Raw genomic sequence first — 19,019 nt, 5'->3', positions numbered from 1 at the left:
AAGGTGACATCTGCCACAAGCAAGAAGAAAATCGCCATGAGAGCAGAGATCAACAACCACCTCACGCCCACAAGGTACTCTGTGCATATCTCCTTGGACAGAGCTGTTGTCAACAAGAATGTGTTTAGAGACCTAGCTTTGCAATGTAATGCAAGACTGGAGGCCAAGGTCACGTTCGAGGAGCCATTCAAGGCAGGGAAGAACAAATGGTTTTTCCAGAAGCTTTGCTTTTAGGTATATTTTTGTTCTCATCATTAAAAATTAAAGGAAAAACAGAAAAAAACCTTGGGATGCCATAAAATATTAGAGACTCAGGGCTTAAACAACAGAAATGCATTTTCTTACTGGACTGGACCTGTTTGCCAGCATGGCCTTGTAAGGTCTCTTTTTTGGCCTATAGATGGCTATGTCCCCAGTGTGTTTTTGGCCTTTCTTCCATGCATACATACAGACACACCAAATTAGATTACAACCTCAGCATTACGACTTCATTCAACTTTTTTTTTGATTTTTAATATTTTTATTACATATTTTCCTCAATTACATTTCCAATGCTATCCCAAAAGCCCCCCATAGCGCCCCCCACTTCCCTACCCACCCATTCCCATTCTATTGGCCCTGGCATTCCCCTATATTGGGGCATATAAAGTTTGCAAGTCAAATGGGCCTCTCTTTCCATTGATGGCCAACTAGGCCATCTTTCGATACATATGCAGCTAGAGACAAGAGCTCCGGGGTTCTGGTTAGTACATCATGTTGTTCCAACAATAGGGTTGCAGATCCCTTTAGCTCCTTGGGTACTTTCTCTAGCTTCTCCATTGGGAGCCCTGTGATACATCCAATAGCTGACTGTGAACATCCACTCCTGTGTTTGCTAGGCCCCGGTATCGTCTCACAAGAGACAGCTATATTTGGGTCCTTTCAGCAAAATCTTGCTAGTGTATGCGATGGTGTCAGTGTTTAGAAGCTGCTTATGGGAAGGATCCCTGGATACGGCAGTCTCTAAATGGTCCATCCTTTCATCACAGCTACGAACTTTGTCTCTGTAACTCCTTCCATGGGTGTTTTGTTCCCAATTCTAAGAAGGGGCACAGTGTCCACATTTTGGTCTTCATTCTTCTTGAGTTTCATGCGTTTAGCAAATTGTATCTTATATCTTGGGTATCCTAAGTTTTGGGCTAATATCCACTTATCAATGAATACATATTGTGTGAGTTCTTTTGTGATTGTGTTACTTCACTCAAGATGATGCCCTCCAGGTCCATCCATTTGGCTAGGAATTTCATAAATTCATTCTTTTTAATAGCTGAGTAGTACTCCATTGTGTAAATGTACCATAATTTCTGTATCCATTCCTCTGTTGAGGGACATCTGGGTTCTTTCCAGCTTCTGGCTATTATAAATAGGGCTGCTATGAACATAGTGGAGCATGTGTCCTTTTTACCGGTTGGGACATCTTCTGGATATATGCCCAGGAGAGGTATTGCTGGATCCTCCGGTAGTACTATGTCCAATTTTCTGAGGAACCGCCAGACTGATTTCCAGAGTGGTTGTACAAGCTTGCAATCCCACCAACAATGGAGGAGTGTTCCTCTTTCTCCACATCCTCGCCAGCATCTGCTGTCACCTGAATTTTTGATCTTAGCCATTCTGACTGGTGTGAGGTGGAATCTCAGGGTTGTTTTGATTTGCATTTCCCTGATGATTAAGGATGTTGAACATTTTTTCAGGTGTTTCTCTGCCATTCGGTATTCCTCAAGTGAGAATTCTTTGTTCAGTTCTGAGCCCCATTTTTTAATGGGGTTATTTGACTTTCTGGAGTCCACCTTCTTGAGTTCTTTATATATATTGGATATTAGTCCCTTATCTGATTTAGGATAGGTGAAGATCCTTTCCCAATCTGTTGGTGGTTTTTTTGTCTTATTGATGGTGTCTTTAGCCTTGCAGAAGCTTTGTAGTTTCATGAGGTCCCAATTGTCAATTCTCGATCTTACAGCACAAGCCATTACTGTTCTATTCAGGAATTTTTCCCCTGTGCCCATATCTTCAAGGCTTTTCCCCACTTTCTCCTCTATAAGTTTCAGTGTCTCTGGTGTTATGTGAAGTTCCTTGATCCACTTAGACTTGACCTTAGTACAAGGAGATAGGAATGGATCGATTCACATTCTTCTACATGTTAACAAGTTGTGCCAGCACCATTTGTTGAAAATGCTGTCTTTCTTCCACTGGATGTTTTTAGCTCCCTTGTCGAAGATCAAGTGACCATAGGTGTGTGGGTTCATTTCTGGGTCTTCAATTCTATTCCATTGGTCTATTTGTCTGTCACTATACCAGTACCATGCAGTTTTTATCACAATTGCTCTGTAGTAGAGCTTTAGGTCCGGCATGGTGATTCCACCAGAGGTTCTTTTATCCTTGAGAAGAGTTTTTGCTATCCTAGGTTTTTTGTTATTCCAGATGAATTTGCAGATTGCACTTTCTAATTCGTTGAAGAATTGATTTGGAATTTTGATGGGGATTGCATTGAATCTGTAGATTGCTTTTGGCAAGATAGCCATTTTTACAATGTTGATCCTGCCAATCCATGAGCATGGGAGATCTTTCCATCTTCTGAGATCTTCTATAATTTCTTTCTTCAGAGACTTGAAGTTTTTATTATTTTTTTGTTTTTGTTTTTCATGTTTTTATTAGATATTTTCTTCATCTACATTTCAAATGTTATCCCAAAAGTCCCATATACCCTCCCCCCAACCTGCTCCCCAGCCCACCCACTTCTGCTTCCTGGCCTGGGCATTCCTCTGTACTGGGACATATGATCTTCACAAGACCAAGGGCCTCTCCTCCCATTGATGGCCAGCTAGGCCATCCTCTGCTACATATGCAGCTAGAGACACAGTTCTGTGGGGTACTGATTAGTTCACATTGTTGATCCTCCTATAGGGATGCCAACCCCTTTAGCTCCTTGGTTACTTTCTCCAGTTCCTTCTTTAGGGGCCCTATGTTCCATCCAATAGATGACTGTGAGCATCCACTTCTGTATTTGCCAGGCACTGGCATAACATCACAAGAGACAGCTATGTCAGGGTCCTGTCAGCAAAATCTTGCTGGCATATGCAATAAGGTCTGGGTTTGGTGGTTGTATATGGGATGGATCCCCAAGAGGGGAAGTCTTTGGATGGTCCTATCATCTCTCTCAGCTCCGAACTTTGTCTCTGTAACTCCTTTCATGGGTATTTTGTTCCCCATTCTAAGAAGGAACGAAGTATCCACATTTTGGTATTCCTTCTTCTTGAGTTTCATGTGTTTTGCAAATTGTATCATGGGTAGTCTAAGTTTCTGGGCTAATATCCTCTGATCATATCATGTGTGTTCTTTTTTTTTAATATTTTTATTACATATTTTCCTCAATTACATTTCCAATGCTATCCCAAAAGTCCCCCATAGCGCCCCCCACTTCCCTACCCACCCATTCCCATTCTTTTGGCCCTGGCATTCCCCTATATTGGGGCATATAAAGTTTGCAAGTCCAATGGGCCTCTCTTTCCATTGATGGCTGACTAGGCCATCTTTCGATACATATGCAGCTAGAGACAAGAGCTCCGGGGTTCTGGTTAGTACATCATGTTGTTCCAACAATAGGGTTGCAGATCCCTTTAGCTCCTTGGGTACTTTCTCTAGCTTCTCCATTGGGAGCCCTGTGATACATCCAATAGCTGACTGTGAACATCCACTCCTGTGTTTGCTAGGCCCCGGCATCGTCTCACAAGAGACAGCTATATTTGGGTTCTTTCAGCAAAATCTTGCTAGTGTATGCAATGGTGTCAGTGTTTAGAAGCTGATTATGGGATGGGTCCCTGGATACGGCAGTCTCTAAATGGTCCATCCTTTCATCACAGCTACGAACTTTGTCTCTGTAACTCCTTCCCTAGGTGTTTTGTTCCCAATTCTAAGAAGGGGCACAGTGTCCACACTTTGGTCTTCATTCTTCTTGAGTTTCATGCGTTTAGCAAATTGTATCTTATATCTTGGGTATCCTAAGTTTTGGGCTAATATCCACTTATCAGTGAATACATATTGTGTGAGTTCTTTTGTGATTGTGTTACTTCACTCAAGATGATGCCCTCCAGGTCCATCCATTTGGCTAGGAATTTCATAAATTCATTCTTTTTAATAGCTGAGTAGTACTCCATTGTGTAAATGTACCATAATTTCTGTATCCATTCCTCTGTTGAGGGACATCTGGGTTCTTTCCAGCTTCTGGCTATTATAAATAGGGCTGCTATGAACATAGTGGAGCATGTGTCCTTTTTACCGGTTGGGACATCTTCTGGATATATGCCCAGGAGAGGTATTGCTGGATCCTCCGGTAGTACTATGTCCAATTTTCTGAGGAACCACCAGACTGATTTCCAGAGTGGTTGTACAAGCTTGCAATCCCACCAACAATGGAGGAGTGTTCCTCTTTCTCCACATCCTCGCCAGCATCTGCTGTCACCTGAATTTTTGATCTTAGCCATTCTGACTGGTGTGAGGTGGAATCTCAGGGTTGTTTTGATTTGCATTTCCCTGATGATTAAGGATGTTGAACATTTTTTCAGGTGTTTCTCTGCCATTCGGTATTCCTCAAGTGAGAATTCTTTGTTCAGTTCTGAGCCCCATTTTTTAATGGGGTTATTTGACTTTCTGGAGTCCACCTTCTTGAGTTCTTTATATATATTGGATATTAGTCCCTTATCTGATTTAGGATAGGTGGAGATCCTTTCCCAATCGGTTGGTGGTTTTTTTGTCTTATTGATTGTGTCTTTAGCCTTGCAGAAGCTTTGTAGTTTCATGAGGTCCCACTTGTCAATTCTCGATCATGCAGCACAAGCCATTACTGTTCTATTCAGGAATTTTTCCCCTGTGCCCATATCTTCAAGGCTTTTCCCCACTTTCTCCTCTATAAGTTTCAGTGTCTCTGGTTTTATGTGAAGTTCCTTGATCCACTTAGACTTGACCTTAGTACAAGGAGATAGGAATGGATCGATTCGCATTCTTCTACTTGTTAACAACCAGTTGTGCCAGCACCATTTGTTGAAAATGCTGTCTTTCTTCCAAAGGATGTTTTTAGCTCCCTTGTCGAAGATCAAGTGACCGTAGGTGTGTGGGTTCATTTCTGGGTCTTCAATTCTATTCCATTGGTCTATTTGTCTGTCACTATACCAGTACCATGCAGTTTTTATCACAATTGCTCTGTAGTAGAGCTTTAGGTCCGGCATGGTGATTCCACCAGAGGTTCTTTTATCCTTGAGAAGAGTTTTTGCTATCCTAGGTTTTTTGTTATTCCAGATGAATTTGCAGATTGCACTTTCTAATTCGTTGAAGAATTGATTTGGAATTTTGATGGGGATTGCATTGAATCTGTAGATTGCTTTTGGCAAGATAGCCATTTTTACAATGTTGATCCTGCCAATCCATGAGCATGAGAGATCTTTCCACCTTCTGAGATCTTCTATAATTTCTTTCTTCAGAGACTTGAAGTTTTTATTATACAGATCTTTCACTTCCTTAGTTAGAGTCACGCCAAGATATTTTATATTATTTGTGACTATTGAGAAGGGTGTTGTTTCCCTAATTTCTTTCTCAGCCTGTTTATTCTTTGTGTAGAGAAAGGCCATTGATTTGCTTGAGTTAATTTTATATCCAGCTACTTCACCGAAGCTGTTTATCAGGCTTAGGAGTTCTCTGGTGGAATTTTTAGGGTCACTTATATATACTATCATATCATCTGCAAAAAGTGATATTTTGACTTCATCTTTTCCAATTTGTATCCCTTTGATCTCCTTTTGTTGTCGAATTGCTCTGGCTAGGACTTCAAGTACAATGTTGAATAGGTATGAAGAAAGTGGACAGCCTTGTCTAGTTCCTGATTTTAGAGGGATTGCTTCAAGCTTCTGACCATTTACTTTGATGTTGGCTAGTGGTTTGCTGTAGATTGCTTTTATCATGTTTAGGTATGGGCCTTGAATTCCTGATCTTTCCAAGACTTTTATCATGAATGGGTGTTGGATCTTGTCAAATGCTTTTTCCGCATCTAACGAGATGACCATGTGGTTTTTGTCTTTGAGTTTGTTTATATACTGGATTACGTTGATGGATTTCCGTATATTGAACCATCCCTGCATCCCTGGGATGAAACCTACTTGGTCAGGATGGATGATTGTTTTGATGTTCTTGGATTCGGTTAGCAAGAACTTTATTGAGGATTTTTGCATCAATATTCATAAGGGATATTGGTCTGAAGTTTTCTATCTTTGTTGGGTCTTTTTGTGGTTTAGGTATCAGAGTAATTGTGGCTTCATAGAATGAGTTGGGTAGAGTACCTTCTGTTTCTATTTTGTGGAATAGTTTGTGAAGAACTGGGATTAGATCTTCTTTGAAGGTCTGATAGAACTCTGCACTAAACCCATCTGGTCCTGGGCTTTTTTTAGTTGGGAGACTATTAATGACTGCTTCTATTTCTTTGGGGGATATAGGGCTGTTTAGATCATTAACCTGATCTTGATTCAACTTTGGTACCTGGTATCTGTCTAGGAACTTCTCCATTTCATCCAGGTTCTCCAGTTTTGTTGAGTATAGCCTTTGGTAGAAGGATCTGATGGTGTTTTGGATGTCTTCAGGATCTGTTGTTATGTCTCCTTTTTCATTTCTGATTTTGTTAATTAGGATGCTTTCCCTGTGCCCTCTAGTGAGTCTGGCTAAGGGTTTATCTATCTTGTTGATTTTCTCAAAGAACCAGCTCCTTGATTGGTTGATTCTTTGAATAGTTTTTCTTGTTTCCACTTGGTTGATTTCACCCCTGAGTTTGATTATTTCCTGCCGTCTACTCCTCTTGGGTGAATTTGCTTCCTTTTGTTCTAGTGCTTTTAGGTGTGTTGTCAAGCTGCTAATGTGTGCTCTCTCTAGTTTCCTTTTGGAGGCACTCAGAGCTATGAGTTTTCCTCTTAGAAATGCTTTCATTGCGTCCCATAAGTTTGGGTATGTTGTGGCTTCATTTTCATTGAACTCTAAAAAGTCCTTAATTTCTTTCTTTATTCCTTCCTTGACCAAGGTATCATTGAGAAGAGTGTTGTTCAGTTTCCACGTGAAGGTTGGCTTTCTATTATTTATTTTGTTATTGAAGATCAGCCTTAGTCCATGGTGATCTGATAGGATGCATGGGACAATTTCAATATTTTTGTATCTGCTGAGGCCTGTTTTGTGACCAATTATGTGGTCAATTTTGGAGAAGGTACCATGAGGTGCTGAGAAGAAGGTATATCCTTTTGTTTTAGGATAGAATGTTCTGTAGATATCTGCCAGATCCATTTGATTCATAATTTCTCTTAGTTTCTCTGTGTCCCTGTTTAGTTTCTGTTTCCATGATCTGTCCATTGGTGAAAGTGGTGTGTTGAAGTCTCCCACTATTATTGTATGAGGTGCAATGTGTGCTTTGAGATTTACTAAAGTTTCTTTAATGAATGTGGCTGCCTTTGTATTTGGAGCATAGATATTCAGGATTGATAGTTCCTCTTGGAGGATTTTACCTTTGATGAGTATGAAGTGTCCCTTCCTGTCTCTTTTAATGACTTTGGGTTGGAAGTCAATCTTATCAGATATTAGAATGGCTACTCCAGCTTGTTTCTTCATGCCATTTGCTTGGAAAATTGTTTTCCAGCCTTTCATTCTGAGGTAGTGTCTATCCTTTTCTCTGAGATGAGTTTCCTGTAAGCAGCAAAATGTTGGGTCTGTTTGTGTAGCCAGTTTGTTAGTCTATGTCTTTTTATCGGGGAGTTGAGTCCATTGATATTAAGAGATATTAAGGAAAAGTAATTGTTGTTTCCTGTTATTTTTGTTGTTAAAGTTGGCATTTTGTTCTTGTGGCTGTCTTCTTTTAGGTTTGTTGAGGGATTACCTTCTTTTTGTTTCTAGGGAGTGGTTCCTGTCCTTGTATTGGTTTTTTTCTGTTATTATCCTTTGAAGGGCTGGATTCGTGGAGAGATAATGTGTGAATTTGGTTTTGTCGTGGAATACTTTGGTTTCTCCATCTATGTTAATTGAGAGTTTGGCTGGGCATAGTAGCCTGGGCTGGAATTTGTGTTCTTTTAGTGTCTGTATAACATCCGTCCAGGATCTTCTGGCTTTCATAGTCTCTGGTGAAAAATCTGGTGTAAATCTGATAGGCTTGCCTTTATATGTTACTTGGCCTTTTTCTCTTACTGCTTTTAGTATTCTATCTTTATTTAGAGCATTTGTTGTTCTGATTATTATGTGTCGGGAGGTATTTCTTTTCTGGTCCAGTCTATTTGGAGTTCTGTAGGCTTCTTGTATGTTCATGGGCATCTCTTTCTTTAGATTTGGGAAGTTTTCTTCTATAATTTTGTTGAAGATGTTTGCTGGTCCTTTGAGTTGAAAATCTTCATTCTCATCCACTCCTATTATCCGTAGGTTTGGTCTTCTCATTGTGTCCTGTATTTATTGGATGTTTTGAGTTAGGATCTTTTTGCATTTTACATTTTCCTTGATTGTTGTGCCGATGTTCTCTATGGAATCTTCTGCACCTGAGATTCTCTCTTCCATCTCTTGTATTCTGTTGCTGATGCTCGTATCTATGGTTCCAGATTTCTTTCCTAGGGTTTCTATCTCCAGTGTTGCCTCATTTTGGGTTTTCTTTATTGTGTCTACTTCCCTTTTTAGGTCTAGTATGGTTTTGTTCATTTCCATCATCTGTTTGGATGTGTTTTCCTGTTTTTCTGTAAGGACTTCTACCTGTTTGATTATGTTATCCTGTTTTTCTTTAAGGATTTGTCACTCTTTAGCAGTGTTCTCCTGCAATTCTTTAAGGGATTTTTGTGCTTCCTCTTTAGTGTCTTCTGCCTGTTTAGCAGTGTTCTCCTGTATTTCTTTAAGTGTGTTATTAAAGTCCTTCTTGAAGTCCTCTACCATCATCAGGAGATATGCTTTTAGATCCGTGTCTAGCTTTTCCGGTGTGTTGGGGTGCCCTGGACTGGGCGAAGTGGGGGTGTTGGGTTCTGATGATGGTGAGTGGTCTTGGTTTCTGTTAGTAAGATTATTACGTTTACCTTTCGCCATCTGGTAATCTCTGGGGTTAGTTGTTATCGTTGTCACTGTTTAAAGATTGGAGCAGAAGCTGTGTTCCACTCACCAGCAGTCTCTAAATCCTGCGGTGGGGGTCGTGGGTAGCTGACGGTACCCCGGTGCTGGTCCGGCCGGAAGAGGCCTGTGGTCCTACTCAGGCCGGTTTTCTGCTTCCCAAACTAATGCAGTCTCTGGTCCCGCGTGCAATTGGATTGGAGCAGAAGCTGTGTTCCACTCTCCAGAAGTCTTAAGATCCTGTGGCGGGTGTTGTGGGTAGCTGGCGAGTGTCAGCCGACCCTGCACCCCAGCTGCCCTGGTGCTTTTCTGACCGGAAGAGGCTTGTGGCCCTATGTAGGCCGGATTTCTCTCTCCCCAACCAGAGCAGTCTCAGGTCCCGCGTGATTGGACTGGAGCAGAAGCTGTGTTCCACTCACCAGCAGTCCCAAAATCCTGCGGTGGGGGTCGTGGGTAGCTGGCGGGTGTCAGGCAACCCTGTGCTCCAGCTTCCCCGGCGCTGATCCGGCCGGATGTGGCCTGTGGCCCTACTCAGGCCGGTTTTTGCTTCCCTAACTAATGCAGTCTCCGACTTCATTCAACTTTGCTTTCTGTGGTGGTTTGAATATTCTTAGCACTTGGGAAGTGGCACTATTTAGAAGGTATGATCTTGTTGGAATAGGTGTGGCCAAGCTGGAGGAAGTGTGTCATTGTGGGGGTGGGCTTTGAGGCCTGATGCTCCAGCTCCACCCAGTTCAGAAGGAAGCCTCCTCCTAGCTGCCTGTGGAACAGTCTCCTGGCTGCCTTTGAATCAAGATGTAGAACACTCAGCTCCTTTTAGAGAATCATGTTTCCCTGGATGCTGCCGTGCTTCTTACCAGGATGATAACACCCCAGAAACTGTAAGCCAGCCTTAACTAAGTGTCCCTTATAAGAGTTTCCTTGGTCATGATGTCTTTTCATAGCAATGAAACCCTAACTAAGACATTTCCTAAAGTGGAACCTCAAAATCCAGTTACAATAGAGGTTAGAGATTAACATTTGAATTTTGGACAGTACACAAATAGCAAAGTATCAGAAGAGATTTGTCAAGAAAGGGTTGTGTAAAGTCACTCTGAACATTTATACCAAGTACACATACTTAAGTTACCTATACAATGAATGCAGATAAAATAACTCTCCTTACCTACTATTTCTTGTTTTGTGATTTTATTCCCTTTTAATCTAACATCTCCCTGAAAAGGCACAATATTTAAGAATTACTATGTTTCCATTAATAGTTTGGAGCCCTTGTTAGAATGGTTTGTGGTTCTTGTTTCTTGGGGATTGCACATCTTTCCTTTATGGTAACCCTCCTTAGTTTTGGTCTACATGAATGCAACCATCTTGTACTAGTTGCTTGTTGCTCTGACAATATACCTGAATGAAGAAGCTTAAAGAAAGAAGTTTTCTTTTTCCTCCCACAGTTGGAAGGTATGCTCCCTCATGGTTGGAAAGTCATGGTGTTAGAAATTTGAGACAGGTGGTCATATATGTCTGCCGTCAGAAGGTGGGGCGTGATGAACACATACACTCCGCTCATTTGCTTCTGGTTTTTGTTTTTATTTTGGAGTTTAGGGTGCTTCTTTCAACCTCAGTCAACCTAACCTAGATGATCCCTCACAGGCCTGCCTCGAGGCTTGTCCCCTAGCTAACTGCAGATCCTGTCCCACTGACAATCAATGTTAACCGTCTTTCACATTATGGATCTGGAATTCAAAAGATTCAAAAATCATGCTTACTTTTCACCCCACATTCTAGCTATCCACGTTGTTAAACTGACCCATTTGGGTTCTCTTGTCATTATCCTGTGGGTTCTGCTTTTGGGTGAAAGGTTGTTTCCTTCAGATTGTCACATCTACCAATTTTAAAGTTCCTTAGATTTTCTTTCCTTGTATTTAAGCTCCCATGAACAGTCAAGATAGACACTTTTAGAAGGATCTCCAATCACAATGGGGTATGGATGCCAACATACAATAGTTCCTGCGTTGGCATTATTGAGTTTGATAAGTTTATGGGATAATTCAAGTAATGGGGTCTTGGACATTTGTATAGGCTGGGTTAGAGCTTTAGACTTAAAGATTTGTGAGGCTTCATAAGATAGATGGATATAGAAACTGTGCAGTATTTCCCAGAAAGAATGTTCAGAGTAGGAAGGAGGATTGTTGTGAAGTCCCAAGAACACTGACATTTAGAGCTAGAAGAACAGAGCTGGGTAGATAGCTTGGTGGATAAAGTGCTTGTTTTGCAAAAATGAGGAACTCAGTTAGGTTCTATATGGCCCATGTAAATGCCAGGCACAGCAACCCACAATAATCTCAGCATTCAGTCCAGTAGGCAAAGCCAGAATACCCCTAGGGCAAGCTGGCCAGGTGAGTCACTGAACTCTGAATTCAAGTGAGCAACTCTGCCTTAGAATAGAAAGCAATTGAGGAAGATATCTGGCGTCAACCTCTGACTTCCATATATGTGCACCTATATGTGAACATCTTGCATGCATGTATATGAACACACACAAGCCAAAATAATAAATAAAAATAAAAGAAGAGATAGTAGACCTAGTAGCAAATTAGCAGCAGCCAGGTAGGAGGGAAAGCAGGCAAAGAGTATTGTCCTATAAGTGAAGAGATAGGAGAGGGTACGAAATGCCAAATCATTTAAAGTTTTTATTGGATACACATGACATTGAATCCCAGCTTCACCTCTTATTTCGTTAGTGTAATAATAGGTGAGAACAGTGGGAGACATCTGGATTATAAGCCCAGCAATTTGACGCTGAATAGAAAATGTCTTAAAAGACATCAATTACAGATGCTTTCTTTTTCTTTTCTCGAGACAGGTCTCACCAAGACTTCCAGGCTGACCTTGAATTTGAGGTTTTACACCACAGCTACCAAGTGCTATAATTTTGTCTCCATGCCCAGTTTCTTTCTTTTTTTAAAATTAGATATTTTCTTCATTTAGATTTCAAATGCTATCCCCAAAGTCCCGTATTCCCCCCTCCCTGCTCCCCAACCCACTTACTCCCACTTCCTGGCCCTGACATTCCCCTGTACTGGGGCATATGATCTTTGCAAGACCAAGGGCCTCTTCTCCCATTGATGGCCAGCTAGGCCATCTTCTACTACATATGCAGCTAGAGACACAGTTCTGTGGGGTACTGGTTAGTTCATATTGTTGACCCTCCTATAAGGTTGATGACTCACTCCTTTAACTCCTTGGGTACTTTCTCTAGCTCCTTCTTTAGGGGCCCTGTGTTCCATCCAATAGTGGACTGTGAGCATCCACTTCTGTATTTGCCAGGTACTGGCATAGCCTCACAAGAGATAGCTATATCAGGGTCCTGTCAGCAAAATCTTGCTGGCATATCCATGCCCAGTTTCTAAGAACTGAATTCCGAAAGGAGATCCAATCAGATAATGGCCATCAAATGAACCAAGTAGGCACTGGGAGACTTCTTCTATAAATGCGCTAGTAAGTATTTTAGATTTTGTGAAAAGTAGTGCTGCATGTAATTGTCTCTGTCTTGTATGATGATAAAAGCTGTCATAGGCAACACATCCATGAGTGTGTTCAGTATAACTTTGTTAACCAAAACAGGCAGAGACCTGGATTTAACTCATCGACGAACGTTCACCATGTCTTGTTATTTAATTCAGACAGTTTATTGATGACCTTGGTGAGGGACATTTCTATAGAACTGGGAGGCAGAAATCATACAAACATAGTTGAGGAAATAGAACTGGAGGGTGGAACAAGCTTTTGTGAAGTTATGCAGTAAGTGTGGACACATGTAAAACCTGGAAGGCTGTCCCAGATTTGGAGAGGGATTGAGGTCTCTCAGGGAAATTCTTGCATGGTCAAGAAAGAAGGCTGCAATATTGCCTATATTTAAGCTTTTTGTGAGCTGCCGCTAAAGTTTAACTGACTTATTCAGGTTTAATGAGTATTTATTAAGAACATTATAAATCAACAGTTTGACTACAGGAGTGAAGCTCAATGGAAGACTGCGGGGTTCATTGTGCCAAAGCTGTTGGCATAGGGTGAGGATTGTTTCTTAGGCTGTCATTACAGGTTCTTTTACACTTCTGTGGCTAGAATAACATGCTCAACAGATAGGCAAACCCCTTTTGCTCAGTGGGTGGGCAGACTGGCAGGAAAGTGGTCTTTCTGAGGTTCTCAGGAGCTGGATGCTTACAGGTGCTTGGTGCTAAGTAAGACTTGGCCTCCCAGAAACAAAAGAGTGTTTACTTTTACTCCTTCGACTGTCTTAGGAAGAGCAAGTGTAAAGGAAAGGGCAAAAAAGAGGTCTTTATTCTTTTTTTTTTTTTTAATGACATTTTCTGTGAGCAGAGAATTGGACAGGAATTGATGAGGATTCTTTTTGATCATCTACTTTGTCACCAAGACTACAGACCTTGAGGGTAAGAATCAAGTTTCCCTCCCCACTCCTCATCAGAAAAAAGACAGCTTATCTCTTCTCATCACCCTACTGGTGATGTTGATTGTAATGACAATGGCTATCAGAAAGCTTGGGACTCTTCTCTCTTTTAAATAAGCCCTGAAATCCTCCAGTACGGGGTGGGGTGGGGGTGGGGGCATGAGGGAGATGTTTCAGGATGTGGCAGTAGGTTTGGGACACTGACTGATCCTTTATTGCCTCCCTCCGTCTTCACCTGACAATGCTTTTGGAGAGTTCTAAGTGACCGCTCCCTTTGCTGAGGGTAAATGGACTTGCCTATAATGGTAAGTCTTAGATAGGCAAGGTGTGTCCTTGCACTTTTAGATCTGGAGGCAGGTGTCACGAATATTTACTGTCACCCACTATTCTAACCCAAGAATGAACCCTTTCTTCCTTCGGGATGAAATGAAAGAGGTGAAATATATAATTTTTTCTAGTGCCTTGAGGGTCAGGAAAGAGTACCTGATACAATGCTATATTCTGTTTCCCTGGAATTGTATGCAGGTGGATGACTGTTGGGCTTCATGTCTCCTGGATGATATGTAACTGAACTCTTGCCCCCAAAGCTCAGTCCAACAGGGTAAGGACAAGATAGAAGAATAACTCAATGCAGCTGAAAAGTTGGCTCTAGTTTTGAGATTAACTTCTATTAGTAATAGATTTTGGCTGTACCTGGGTTTCATACAGTCCTTGTGAAATAGCATGTTAATGTGTCTTCTGATTGAATTTGAGTTCTGAGGAATGTTGGCTTCTTGCTTCTTAGTTCATTCTTCATGTCCATCTCTGTGGGTAATGGACAACTCTTTGCCCTGTCCAGTGGCTGGCAGTTAATACTATCTTTTGCCCATGATTTCACCAAGAGCTCCTTTAAAGAATTTACCTCTTCGTTTGAAGATTATTCTGTTGATAGAGTATGACTGGACGTCAGTCATTTAAAAAAAAAAAACAACCTTATTTTGTTTTATGTGTGTTTTGTCTATGCATACCTGGTGCGTGGAGTGACCAGAAGAGGGCATTGGATCCCCTGGGACTGAACTTATGGCCATGAGTTACCATGTTGGTACTGGGAATCAAACCCAGGTACTCTGGAAGAGCAACCTCTGAGCCATCTCTTCTGCCCCTATATGTAGGTCTTAATACGACATGGGAACTGAAGCAGAGCTCAAGAGTCATCTTACATTTGTGTTCAGGGGAAAAGAGGCACTTGAAGCTCAGTGTCTTTTTGATAGACATGGATGGTAAGTGTAAGCATAATTTTGAGCTACATAGGGTCCAATTTGAGAATCACAAAAAGTAAGGGCTTTTGCCTCCCTCTTCCCCCATCCCAGAAAATGATGCATCACTCTTATGGGCACGACACCTGAGATTAGCTTCTCCTTAGAGAGAAGTAATTAGAGGTCCTGTTAAAATAGAAATCTATTATTTAAAAAAAAAATTGGGGCCATCATTTAAAACTTGATCTGCTTTTATCAGCACCCAAGGTGACGATCATCTATTCTTGTCACCAAATCTGCTCCCCAAATAGTCAATCTGCTGGTGGGACTGTTACATGTGTTTTAATTAAGAAAAAGAAAGAGAAAGCAGTTGAGGGTTTATTATTGGGCACTGCGGAGGTGGTTCAAGTTGTTCGGAGCACTTGCTGCTTTTTCAGAGGACCCAGATTCAGTTGCCAACACCTACCTGGTGGATCACAATTGTTTATAAACCAGTTCTAGAGGGGAATCCAATGCTTCTTCTGGTCTCTGAGGCATCAGGCATGTGCATGCTGAGCATATGCAGGCGAAAAACCCATTCATATGCATAAAATACAAATAAATAAATCTTTTTAAAAAGCATTAGTCATATGACAGATAATCAGCATTTCAGAGAAAAAGGAAAGCAGCAGTAATTATTCTGGAGCCTATAGGCCAAGTTGTCCACAGTCTGATTAGACCAGCCTTTTTTGAAAGTCTTCTTTTCCTGTTTCTATTTTTCTTCCTTTGCAAGAATTTGTATTACTGGTTTCCTAATTTTCTCTACCTTTATCTCTTTAGCATCCTTCTTGGATTGCTCTCTCTTAAAAAAATACCCCTCTTTTCCTTCTACCCGCAGCCCCTGTTTTCTAGGGTGACAACCGGATAGACCTGCTCTATCTTTAACTGGCTTCATTTGTTACATGAAGTTGTAGTCCATGTTCAGAAACTACAAACCAGGCCGGGTGGTGGTGGCACACGCCTTTAATCCTAGCACTTGGGAGGCAGAGGTAGGTGGATTTCTGAGTTCGAGGCCAGCCTGGTCTACAAAGTGAGTTCCAGGACAGCCAGGGCTACACAGGGAAACCCTGTCTTGAAAACAAAACAAAATAAAACAAACAAACAACAACAACAAAAAAAAACCCAAAACCCCAGAAACTACAAACCAGGCTTGACCAGTATAGTCCACTGCATTCTTTCTTTACCCACCAATACTAAATTGGCGACTCTTGATTATTCAATTATATTCAATTCAATTCAAAGGGTTTCCAGTGGGAGAGGGGGAAGAATCCTAAAGGATGCTGGCTGGGGCAAAGAAGGCAAGTCAAACTAATGGAAAATGTGGGAGGATTGCTCAGTGTAGCTGAGGGGCCCTGAGTCTGAGCCCTGACTGATTTGCAGTTGGGATGGGGAGAAACCCAATCCTCTCATAGTGAGGAGGCTGTTAGAGCACTGGCTGGGCTTCAGATGAGAAGTTAATTAGTGAATAATGACTTCTTGGCATCTGAGTCAAGTATACAGCAAGCAGCTAGTCAAAGTGCAGAGACAGAATGCTTTCTTTACAATTTTATTTACAAAATGTATTAAAACTTTGTACATACCTCATGGCAATGAGGTTTGGTAATTATGCCCACACATGCAATTTACACTTTTACGGCCATTAGTTTGCTTGGCAATTTTTCTGTTCACTGAAGTACAGCTTTAACAACAAAAAGAAAAGAATTGGAAAAAAATCCTCAATTGACTACCGCCAAACTCCCATAGCTTGAAGTTAATAGCAGAAATTTGAAGCAATCAACATTTTTTTAAACATGCAAGTTTTTTTTTTTAAATAACAAACCAATTTACCCGCTTCTTCATCTCAGTAAAGTTTCCTCTCTGAAAAACTGATTTGAGTCAATAAACATACATTTCTCTTTATACAGTGCCTATGAAAAATGTTTGTGTATAGGTCAGTTGGTTTGTTTTATACAAGTTGATATTCACACAGCGTTAGCTTCCCGCACTGGGACATTATAGCATTCATAAGTTGAAAAATCACAGTTTCATGAAAACAAAACAAAACACAACAGCTTTCTTTTGTGTTCAATACCATTTAAAATCTGACAGGTGAGTTATTTGCTTATGACACACTTTCTGGAATGAAAGTTTATATTACACCTTTCTAGAAATGTTTCATTGGAATGAGACCTCTTCCTTTCTTTTCTAAAGACGAGAGCAAATATGCGCGAGTCAACTAAGCATCTAAGGTTCACACTTGGGAAATGAAGGTGGGCTCCTAATTTGTACAGTCTGGAAACTTTCCAATGCACATTACTGATGAGAGCATACTACTGAACTACAGAAAGCATACATCGTTATATAGGAGGTAATTAGTGAGCGGAGACTATTTCCTCTGACTGGTCTGATGACGTCAACAGCAGGTTTGCAATTAGTTACTTGAGAGCCCATGGAGCAGTGGGGCGATCTTCAGTTCAGTAGAGAAACTGCTCCAAGCAAGGACCTGGGAGTGATGCTTAGGTCCCTCAGGTTAGCAACAGGTTTAGGAATGCGTCTTAGTCTTTGCAAACTAGAAAAGGACACATGCAGTCTGACGGAGAGCCACAGGCAGGCGGTAACAGGCAACAGCTGGTAAAACAGACCTAGCAAGAGTAAAGTCAGATTGAGAACTGTGGTCTGAACCCACTGGCCTGCCTTGCAACACGGTTCTCCGTGTTGTACACTTAAAAGGCATACTTAGCAGAGAAAGCAGAGCTAAACACAGTGTTGTTTCTGAGAAAGATATTCCAAACACATCTGGGAGAATAGGCAGCACTTCCCTCACCTCAATGCTTACTATTCAACTACTCAGCTATATTGACTTAAAATGCACACTGAATCAAGAAAAACAGATCTGTGAGCTGTAATTCCAGGCTTCTTGGAAAGCTCCGGGATCCGTTTTAGGAAAGCACCGAGAGGTATGCCTGATAGTGCCCTGCCCCATGCTACACACAGATGTCAATTTTAAAGGCTCTATTAATCCCTTCACCTCCACTATGGGGAGTTCTCCAAACATTTTTTTTTTTTTTGTCACAAAACCATTGCGAGAACACTAAGTCACCATTCAGTCTCTTTCCCAAAGCATTTGAATTTTCTTAAGTGTCACATTTACATTCTAAAGATTTACACAATTCAGCAACATCAAAAGGAAATTGGGTGCACAGAACATCACCACCAACAGGAAATACCAAAAACATCTGATCAGCAGATCCTAGAAGAAATGCCAGTCTGTCTGCCCGAACACTGGGAGACAGATTTCTTTTATTTTAAATCAGGAGGAATTACTTCTTTTAGCTAAGATGGGTCTATTTTGCTGAATTAGAATAAATTTGTATGTGTGAATGTGTATACATAAGTGAGTGTGTGTGTGTGTGTGTGTGTGTTAACGAACATGGTTTCGTATACTGTGCAGTGGTATCAAAGAATGGCTTTTGTTGAATTAATGTTTTTAATAAGATTTTTTTTCACATACTGGAATCTTGCATGTCCATTTTTTGTTGGTTTTATTTTAATTTTTTTCAAGCAAAGCAAAAAGATTTCAATGATGGTTTGCATTGTCGCAAGTCTCAGAGTGTTCCATAAGGCACTGAAGGAAAAAAAAAATCAGTTTTTCCTATTGAAAGGTCATTGCACCATCAGCAATATTCGTGTCATGCCCGACACCAAGGAGAGTGAAATCTGGCTCAGGATCCTTGAAGCAGCCACGTTTTCAGTGATTTCCTCTCATTGCATGCTTCCGGTGGGAAGGGATCTGCAAAAGGCAAGGGGACATTGCAGTATGAATGGACTTTTATTGGGAACCAAGACATTTATTAATGGCTCTGTTGACACTGGACAAAAAAAGTGACTGTTTTCTTAAACTGCCATTACTGGGGCCATCTTCCACCCCCAGTTTGGTAGGAAATAGGTCTGGTTAAAATTTTCAACTGGGTGCAGATACTTTGGAATAGATTAATTAGGGTGGTTTTCTAACATATGCATGGATTTTACTAACATGCAGGAAGTCTAACTCAAGACTTTAATCACTCAGGGTGTAGGTATGTTAGAAAGCTTTAATGGCATTTTAATTTAGCCAGGACAAATGCACTGCAGCATATATTCTGATTGCAGATGTGACAAGGATTGTTTACCTAGGA

The 19,019-nt window shown here is 41.1% G+C and overlaps 1 protein-coding gene across 3 annotated transcripts in view; it reads right to left on the bottom strand.

The window, feature by feature from the left end:
* Positions 1–16,402: 16,402 nt before the first annotated feature.
* Gria3 (glutamate ionotropic receptor AMPA type subunit 3) overlaps positions 16,403–19,019 on the bottom strand; it is a 265,112-nt gene continuing 262,495 nt past the window's right edge. For all 3 annotated transcript variants that reach the window (XM_029473262.2, XM_021152663.3, XM_021152661.3), the window contains one exon: positions 16,403–18,634. The gene's annotated coding sequence lies outside the window, so the exon portion shown is untranslated. The remainder of the gene's footprint in view (positions 18,635–19,019) is intronic.

This window comes from Mus caroli, unplaced genomic scaffold (genome assembly GCF_978045245.1).
Source record: "Mus caroli unplaced genomic scaffold, Mus_caroli_1 scaffold_5, whole genome shotgun sequence".
Taxonomy (NCBI): domain Eukaryota; kingdom Metazoa; phylum Chordata; class Mammalia; order Rodentia; family Muridae; genus Mus; species Mus caroli.
This window is presented reverse-complemented; position numbering and strand designations above follow the sequence as displayed.